Source organism: Protopterus annectens, chromosome 9.part0 (assembly GCF_019279795.1).
Source record: "Protopterus annectens isolate FY-2018-M chromosome 9.part0, PAN1.0, whole genome shotgun sequence".
In the NCBI taxonomy this organism is placed as follows: domain Eukaryota; kingdom Metazoa; phylum Chordata; order Ceratodontiformes; family Protopteridae; genus Protopterus; species Protopterus annectens.
The window spans coordinates 1,738,638,778-1,738,648,996 of NC_056743.1; positions in this window are offsets into that span (position 1 = coordinate 1,738,638,778).

The window sequence follows — 10,219 nt, forward strand, 5'->3', positions numbered from 1 at the left end:
GCTTTTTGATTTCGTGTGCTGCTGTTTCCCTTTGACTGGGTGGAACATTGGGTAACACTCTTGATGAGACTGGGCAAAGATGGAAGGGGATGTGATAGCCTCTGGATATAATCTGCTGTACCAAGAGTTGGTTGTTATCTTTTGCCAGGCAGCAGGGTACAAGGAGAAATGACCCCCGACCACTTTAAGAGGTCAGCAGTCGGGCAACGCTTCAGGAGCACTGATAGGGCTGGCCAGAGAAAGAATCTCTGGAATCCGATTTCACGGACCTCCTCTGCCCCGAAAGGGGCATCTTCCATTGGAGTTTCCCCCTCTGCCTCTAAGGGAAAACTCGGCAAGTGTATCCTGGAAAGGACCCTGTGGTTTCTCATGCCAGATCTTTCCGCTCCTGTGATTTCTGGAATAGAATTGCTGAGGAGTGGAGTGTCTGACACCAATGGAACTTTCCTTATCCGACAAAGCTGTTGTGGAGAAGAAGCACAGTAGCAAAAGGAAGAATAACAGCTACCCAAGAAAAAGGGTAAAAAGAGAAAAGGAAGGATTACCAAAGATGGTAATGGAGAATTACCACAAGGTAAGAAAAAGAGGGTAATAAAGGGAAAGGACTAAAGGGAGAGAGTCTACAGTGTGCAATAGGGTAGGAAAATATTAGAATAAACTTTTGAGAAAATTTTAGAGTAATAACAATATATAAACTGTCAAAAAATTAGATACTTAGCTGAGAGAGTGTCTTGACATGGCTATTCAGCAATGTGGCAAACGAGATCTGAGGTAACAGGGAGCAGAGAATTCTGGGTAGGACCTTGGCTCAAGAGTTTTTGGCTGACGCGGACTTGATATTGGCTGGCTCGGTTCCGAGGACAGAACTGATAACCCATCAGTAAGGAATGAACGAAGATTAACAACATCAGATGGGTAAATTTCCTGAGCCCCACTGTACTGCGATCTCTAGTTACAACATCTACCTCATCTGTGCCAATGCGCTGTGCATTCGCTGAACCAGGACTCACACAACTGAAGGTTCAGCAACACCAGCCATAATTCAACATCTTGTGGTTGCTGAATCTTCCCTGAGAATTATACATGTAAACCATATTTTACATAGTACCCAGCCTCTCTGCCACATATAATTTAATGCTGGTAGTCTAGAAACACTTTGAACAGGAGAGTGAAATGTTAACAATGTTTTCAGTTTTCTTCAGCTGTGATTAAGAAGCATTGTTACAACTTAAAGGGAAATTCTTCAGTTCAGCAGTAAACAATAAAACAGACCCATTGATTAATAAAGCAAAAAGAACTTGCTAGCAACTTCTGTATACATAATATTATCCACTAACAGTCAATTGTTTCTCAAACTGATTGTGCTTTTTAAGGCTCAAGGGCAAAAAAGGCCTCAACTGCCTTAAACAGCAAAAGGCATCAACTTATTTTATTCAGCACAACCACAAGGCGTTCTACAACTATGTCAAGAATCTAAATGGCAATGCTCAGATCTGCTCTGAGCTAAAACAGAATGGCATTAAATATACTGATCCCAAGGATATTGCCAATATCCTGGCAGATCGATTCAGTGCCAACTTCACCCCTCTCTCACCCCCTAAATGGCCCATCTCAATACTGGAAGATTGCCAAATTCCAGTAATAACGGCCACACAGGTACAAAATGCACTCTCCAAAGCTAAGAATAATCCATGGGACCAGATGACATCCCAGGCTGTGTACTACATGAACTACAATATGAACTGGCACCTCACCTAAGTGTCATGTTTAATCATAGCCTCACCTCAGGTTTCATGCCCACTGAGTGGCGCAGAGCTACAGTTATCCCACTCCACAAGGGGGAATCCACCTTGGATCCCGGAAACTACCGTCCCATCAGTCTGACAAGGCTTATCTGCAAGGCCATGGAGCATATTATCATGGAACTTATAAACAAAGACATTGGCAACCATCAAACACTGGACCCCACCCAGTTCGGGTTTGTGAAGGGCCAATCTTGTCTCCTGAATCTGATTGACTTCTTCGAATCACTCTCCAGAGCCATGGACAAGGGTAAGGTGGTCCACACAGCCTATCTAGACCTTGCCAAGGCCTTTGACACCATCCCCCACTCTGGAATCATAGATAAACTTACTAAGCTGGGCATTAATCCCTGCATAACTCAATGGGTTGCTAACTGGCTTACTGATAGAACCCACACTGTAAAAGTAGCCAACTCCAAATCCAGCTACAGACAAGTGACAAGTGACAAGTGACAAGTGGAGTACCTCAGGGTTCAGTCCTGGGACCACTCTTGTTTGGCATCTACTTCTCTGAAGTACAGGCCAACACTAAGGGACTCTGGCTAACAAAGTTTGCAGATGACTGCAAACTGGGAGCCATTATTGAATCCCCAAATGATGTGGATACTCTACAAAAGGGCCTTACAGAAACAGATGCTTGGTGCCAGAGCCATGGGCTCAAGCTCAATGCCAAGAAATGTATAGTTATCGCCTTTGGGAAAAAATATGTACCCGTGCATTACCATATAGGTGGCAGTACACTAAACATCGAAAGTGTGATAAGAGACTTAGGGACACAGGTGGACAGTGGTCTCACCTTTGATAACCACATCGCCACAACAGTCAGGAAATCCTTCTATGTGGCACACCTCATCACTAAGGGCTTTTCATCCAGAAAAAAGGAGGTCATTGTCCCACTGTACTCATCCCTCATTAGACCCATTATAGAATACAAAGCCCCATTTGGTATGTACCTCTCAAGACATCTACAACAAATGGAAAGGCCGCAGAAATACCTCACTAAAAGAATCACAGGCCTAAAGCAGATGCCCTACGCTGACCGCCTTAAAAAACTCCAGCTATACTCTGTCGCATATCGTCTACTCAGAGGTGATCTCTGCTTAACATACAAGGCCATGTCAAACCCAGAGCTGTTGGACATGCTACACTGAAAGAAATCCCAATCCCTCAGAGCCACATACTCCAGGGATCTAAACCTTGTCATCACAATAAACAAAACATGCTGGAGGGATAGATTCCTGACCCAGAGACTCCCCAGACTCTGGAATAGATTGCCCATACATGTCAAGCAGAGTGCCTCTTTGGCCCTCTTCAAAAGGAACCTTGATGATTGGATGGGAGAAAGGAAATTCACCCCAGGGATCACGTCAGTCGCCCTGCTAGACAGGGGTCCAGGAAAGTAAATAGTGTGGGAAGAAATAGCCAGGGAATTGTTATGGCTATGCTTGTATAGGCCCTAGGACTGATAGCCTAGTACCAACCTATGAACCTTTAAACTAACAGTCCATAAAAGTAATAACAGTCTTAAAATAACAATGAAAAATTTAAAATATCAGTTATGAAACAAAGCCTTACCTGTGGATTTCAAACAACAGTCGAAAAGCACAATTTTATTCAGTGAGGTTTTATATAGCACTTAAAAACATCTTGATTGCTGTCTCTTCTCTCTCACTCAATGCCTGTTGGGAAGAAACTACTTCCCTCACTCACTCTAAGTCACAGTCCTTAAGGGGATCAAAGCATAGAGCTTTAAGCTGAAAGAATATTCTCAGTCCTGGTCCTACACCTTCTAAGCTGGAAATTGCTGGTTAAAGGCTTATTGTGTCTGTTATTCTGAAAGTGTCTTAGTCTGTTATTCTGAAAGTGTCTTAGTTCTGGTTTAAGCACTGTTATTCTGAAAGTGCATTAGTTCTGGTTTAAGCACTTGGGCCCCAAACCAGTTACTTTACATTGGGAAGGTTGTGGTCTGGACTCTTGTGGCAGGAGAGTGTGGCCTACACCCTTCTAAGCTGGGAATTGCTGTTGAAGGCTTATTGTGCCTGTTATTCTAAGTGTCTTTATTCTGGTGTAAGCACTTGGGTTCCAAATCAGTTACTTTACATTAGGAGAATTAGTGGTCTAAACTCTTGTGGCAAGGGAAGATAGCCTACACCTTTCTAGCTGGAAATTGATGGTTGAAGGCCTATTGTGTCTGTTATTCTGAAGTGTATTAGTTACAGCTTAAGCACTTGTACACCAAAACCAGCTGTTTTACATTAGGAGGGTTTGTTGTCTAGACTCGTAGTGGGAAAGTGTGGCCTACACCCTTCTATTCTGGGAATTGCTGGTGAATTGCTGCATTATTTAAACTGTTTTCTGCTGTTTTGACTGTGATTTTATGCACTTGGAATTTCTAGTACTTCTGCATTTTATAGCATAAGTTAGATTCAGACTCACTGAATAGACTGTTTGGTATCACTTGAGCACTAAAACCGACTCTTCAATGATATACTGAGGTACCCGTTGCTTCCAACTAACTGTAAGTGCCTGGTTTTGCTCTTATATTGCACTTTTAATTTGTATTTGCATTCTACTGTCTGTTTGAATTGTCTGAACTATTTTTTTGTCACATTTTACTTATACACTGTACTAGTTCAGCTGTAGCACTGCCCAGTTCCAAGTTTGCTAGTTCTGGGTCTGTTTTGTAACTTCTGAGCATTAACTTCATGCCACCTTTGTTGGTGAAGGTCCTTCTGCACTCTTGTGTGAGGAGGGTGCTGTCTGGGTCCCATCTAATTGAGGGAGATTGGAGTAGAGCTCAGAGAGAACATTCTTATTGGCTAGTTTGAGTTAAAAAGGGTATTTTCTTGTTTTATTTAAGCCCTGAGTTTGCACTTGTTTGCGTGTAGTGCCCCACCGTGTACCACCACTTAGCAGTGGTTACCATTGTTGGTTATAGATGTAAGCATTTTGTTTGTTAAATTTTCCATTAGCACTATGCTTGTGGTCATCCAAAGGTTTCTCGTGGCCCTGCTCTTTTGTCAGGTAGAACACTAAGCCTAGCCTCAGAGGTACCAACACACCTCTCACCCACTAGCTACTCCTAAGTGTGACCTCTTTTCCTGATCATATAAATTTATGTATCAATATGGATGGACAATTTCCCCCAGTTTCTCCAGCAAGCTTAGTTAACATGGCCATCCTGAGGCAGTGTAACAACTGCCTCATGTTCACAGACAACCCTTTACTCCTAGTCCAGACAAACACAACATGTGAAATGCAAAAACATTAAGAACCTTTAATACATGCTCTCTCACACACCATTCAGTACATATGACAATGAGTGGGTTGCCAGCTTGCACACCTCACCTCCTATTCCAGTCAAACCCACATTACACATACCTACATATGCGGAGGTCCTCACAAGAAACATACCTAAACACCAGAAACCTCCCAAACACAAACAGAAGCACGCTACACATAATACTTCTTCTGTAGAACACATTACAAATAATAGCTCATGCACCAGTGTCTCAGCAGTCAAACCCTTAAGGCTGGTTGGTGGCAAAGCACGAAGCATCAGAGACTATCCATGTGCAACTAACAGTGGGTAAAACTGCCTTCCAGTTTATAGCCTGCTACAGACCACCCTCCCAAACCCAGGAACCCCACTCGGCCTTCCTGAGAACACTGGAAAATATGAAGGTCTCACCAAACACCATTATATTAACATAGACTGGGAGCATTACTCTAGCTCCAACACCCTAGCCCAAATGTTCCTAGAATTTATAAACTCAAATGCTATGGAACAACTTGTTACCACTCCCACAAGAGGGGAAAACATACTGGACCTGATCATCACCAACATGGGGACTCTATGCTCCAGACCAGAAGTGTATCCCTCACTGGTAAGATCAGACCATAAACTAATCTCACTGGATATTCACATCCCGACCCCACCCCTGCCCAGAAAACCACAGTGAAAAACTTCTCTAAAGCAAATTTTGCACTCCTCAAAACTGAGGTGGAATCCTTCAAAGCCCCGGCCTGTGGAAAATACAGCCCAGACGAATCCTTTATAAGCGATTCTATGAACACCTTCAGGAATGCATGGATCATCGATCCCAAATAAAACCAAGACCCAATCCTCCAAGGCAGGCGTCCTGTCTGGTGGACCCCAGCCATAAACAAACTATACAATAGAAGGAGGAAGCTACTAAATGATAAAGCAAAATCCCAAAAGGAAGGCATCACTGATCAGTATTAGCAAAAACTACGGGCACACATAAAATTGTCTAAGGCCAGCTTTGAGAGAAAAATTGCACAGGACACGAAGGATAATCACAAGGCTTTCTTTAGTTATGTTAGGAACCTGGGTGGTAATTCCCAGATATGCTCAGAATTAGTCCAGAATGACAAAAATACACGAACCCACAGACATTGCCAACATCCTAGCTGACAGGTTCAGCGCAAAACTTCCCTCCCCCACCAAAGGGCAAATATCTATCCCAGCAGAGTGCTGCCCCTGACATCTCAGATGCTCAGGTAAAAACACAGCATCAATGGGACCAGATGGTGTCTACATGAACTCAAAGAAGAGCTAAACCCAAACATAAAACTACTGTTCAATCTCAGCCTTACTACAGGATATGTGCCCAAAGAGTGGCGTACAGCAACAGTGGTCCCTCTCCATAAAGGTGGTGCCTCAACGGATCCTGGAAACTATCATAAGCCTGACTAGCTTGGTCTGCAAAGCTATGGAAAGGATCATCATGGACCTCATAAATAAAGATATTGGGGACCTACAAACACTGGATCCTACCCAGTTCGGCTTTGTTAAGGGCAGATCCTGCCTCTTAAACCTGGTTGATTTCTTTGAAACAGTCACCAAGGCCATTGGGAAGGTGGTCCACACAGCCTACCTGGACCTCGCAAAAGCTTCCTATAATACCCCCACTGCATTATAGATAAGCTCACCAGCTTAAATATAAACCCCTATGTCACTAGATGGATTGCAAACTGGCTCAAGGACAGAACCCACATGGTTAGAATTGCTGGAGCCATGTCAGACTCCAAACCAGTTACAAGTGGTGTCCCACAAGGCTCAGTCCTGGGACCTCTCTTGTTCGGTATATATTTCTCGGGTACAGGCCAACACAGAAGGACTGTGGCTGACCAAGTTTGCAGATGACTGCAAACTGGGTGCCATAATCGACTCTCCAGCCGACACAAGCATCCTCCAAAGGGCCTCATAGAAACAGACAACCCATGGAGCTAAATGCCAAAAGTGTATAGTCATCCCCTTTGGCAAAAACAAAGTGCCCACAAATTACCACATAGGTGGAAATCCATTAAGTACAGAAGAAGTAATTAGGGACCTGGGGACCCAAGTTGATAGCAATCTCTCATTTGACAACCAAAGTGGTTAGAAAAACATTTTATATAGCCCACCTAATCATGAAGGGATTCACATCTACATCAGGGAATGTCATCGTGCCTCTTTACTCATCCCTCATCAGGCCCATAATTGAGTACAATGCCCCTTTTGGGATGTACCTTACCAGACACCTGCAGCAACTGGAAAGACCCCAAAGTACCTCACCAAGAGGATCAAAGGGCTCAAACAGATGCCATATGCTGCCCGGTTAAAGAAACTCCAGCTCTACTCAGTGGCATACCGCCTGTTCAGAGGAGATCTGTGCCTAAGCCATGTCCAACCCGGAATTAATGGACATGCTGCACCTCAGAAAATCCAAATCCCATCGAAGCTACGGCCAGAGACTTGAACCTCAGCACTGAAATAAATAGGACATGCTGGAGGGACAGATTCATAACCCAGAGGCTCCCTTCACTCTGGAATAAAATCCCAGTCCAGGTTAGGCAGAGTCCCTCATTGACTCTCTTCAAGAGGAATCTTGATGAGTGGATGGGAGATCGCACTTCTGTGTCACTGTTAGATAGAGGCACAGTATACTAACCTCAAAAAAGGGCATAGCAAAATAAATTTAAAATGGGTGGCGAAAGCCAAACACATTCTGGCTAGGCTTATAAATGCCCTAGGGCAGATAGCCTAGTATGAACCTATGAACCTAAAACACAAAATCAAACGTATTAGTCGTAGGTGATTCCATCGCTAGACAGACTGATGTCCCTCTCACCAGGATGGATAAAGAAAAGTTCACAGTCAGCTGTCTGTCAGGTGCCAGAATATGCCATATCATACATGCACTCAAGTCTCTCAACAACAGGTACTGTTATGACTCCATCATAGTCCATGTTGGTCTGAACTATTTGAGACTTACCTCTCTGGACTACATGAAGAGACATGACTGAGCTTTTGGACTATGTATCTCAGACAGGTATGTCCCAACCTTAAGCAGCAATTTACCTTCACCTAGGATGTTGCCTCAATACAAACAGAAAATGATTGACTTCAATAATTGGCTTAGCTTCTGGTGTCATTCTAAGGGGATCCACTATCTGTCAGCCTGGGATGACATGATCGACAGACATCAATGCTTTGCCAGAGATGGTCTTCATCTGTCACCCCTGGGATTTTGACTACTGGTTAAGGTTCTTGTCACCCCCATAGTGCCTTTCTTAGGCAGTGCCTCAAGGACAAAATACCCAATGTAAAAACTCCAGCAAAAAAAACTCAAGGTTATGCTGCTAAATACTTACTGAAAGCTCTCCTCACCTTGGAAGACACAGACATTTGTGCAGTTACAGAGACCTAGTTCAAGGCTGAGGAGAGCACCCCAGCCATACTGGGTTACACCTCTTTCCACACATTCAGACCTCAAACTGAAGCAAGATTGAAACTTTAGTTAATCGAATAACTAAAGATTGATCTTGTAATATTGAAAGCCAAAAACCTTGAATGGTTGATTTAATGCAGGGAAACATTTCCATTGGCTGCATGAAAAAAAAACTTTTAATCCCAAATCAAGTGGGGGGCTTCACCCAAAGGTTCCTTGACTTCATTAACTCCAGTGACCTGGACCAGCTGGTTGACACCCCCACAAGGAGTGCCAATATCCTGGATTACCAATATGGCGGTCCACTGTGAGGTCTCCCTGGTGATATCCGACCATAAATTGGTCTAATTCGAAGTAACTATCACACCACTGCACCTCCTCCCTCAGATGGAACTGTCAACTATGCTGAGCTCTACATCAATGCTTTATATGAACACCTGTATACCAGCATTGACTCAACTGTACCTAATAGGACCAAAACAAGCTTCACAAGGAAGACAAACCTGCCTGGTGGGCAACTGCCATTAACAGGCTTTACAATAATAATAAGAAAATGCTGTCCAAGAGTAAGGGGGAATGAGGCCTCCTAAACTGGAAACACCCCTCTCCTCAGCTTAAACAAGCAAATAAGACTTCTTGTGAAGTCCTTCAAAGCAAACTACGAATCCAAATTAGCTTTCCCAAGAAAGGACAATCACAACGCATTCTATAGCTACATCTGTAACTTAAAAGGAAAGGCCCAGATTTGTGCCGAACTGGTAGTTAATGAAACCACATATCTGGAGCCTGTGGACACAGCTAACCTGTTGGCTGACAGGTTCTGTGAAAACTTCACTCCCCTATGCCCACCACACATACCCCATGACATCCCCTACCACCTGTCCCCTACCTTGTATCTCTACAGAGCAGGCTGTAAATGCCCTCTCTAAGTCCAAAAACACAGTATCTATGGGACCTGACAACATCCCAGGCTACGTCCTATATGGGCTCCAACATAAATTAGCAACACCATTGGGTACTCTTTTCAATCATAGTCTAAGCACCGGCTTCATACCAGCTGAATGGAAAACAGCCAGCATTATTCCCTTGACCCCGGGAACTATAGACCTATTAGCCTGACTAGCCTTATCTGCAAGGCCATAGAGCAAATCATCATGAACATTATCAACAAAGATATAGGTAATCTCTAAACACTTGACCCTACTCAGTTTGTATTTGTCAAAGGGAGATCATGCCTGTTAAACCTGGTGGACTTCTTTGAGACAGTCACCAAAGCCCTGGGTGATGGGAAATCTGTTCATACAGCCTATGTGGGCTTAGCCAAGGCACTTGACACTATTCCCACACAGGCATCATTGACAAACTCACTAAACTAGGCATAGACATAATAAAAGTAATGCGCAGACCAGGATTTATCATGCACTATCGCAAATAACAAGCTAAAAATCCCAGCACAGGCAGAAAAACTTAGAAAATACACAGATAAATATAAAGAAAAAGTACAAAATAAGCAATTTATTGATGACCCAAAAAGGTTTTATAGAGAGTTGGGAAACAAGGTAAAAGTAATTGAAAGACCACCAAAAAAAGATGAAATAGACATCTTGGAGAAGTATTATGTGGAACATAAAGATGCTGAATGGATAGAAGAAGTAAAAGAAAGAATAAGAAGTTCAAATG